The sequence below is a fragment of the Gavialis gangeticus genome, unplaced genomic scaffold (genome assembly GCF_001723915.1).
Source record: "Gavialis gangeticus isolate Ggan-Ray unplaced genomic scaffold, GavGan_comp1, whole genome shotgun sequence".
Classification (NCBI taxonomy): domain Eukaryota; kingdom Metazoa; phylum Chordata; order Crocodylia; family Gavialidae; genus Gavialis; species Gavialis gangeticus.
The window spans coordinates 107459441-107459667 of NW_017729031.1; positions in this window are offsets into that span (position 1 = coordinate 107459441).

A 227-nucleotide genomic window follows, 5' to 3' on the forward strand; every position below is an offset into this window, starting at 1 on the left:
ATGAATTCACCATGACTGACCAACCTGATTGCCTTCTATGATGAGATAACTAGCTCTGCGGATGCAGGGAAAGCAGTGATATACCTTGACTTCAGCAAGGCTTTGAATATCATCTCCCACAGCATTCTCGCAAGTAAGCTGAAGAAGTATGGGTTAGATGAATGGTCTGTAAGGTGGATAGAAAGCTGCCTGGTGCTCTGGTGTAGTGCCTGAAGACTGGAAGAAGG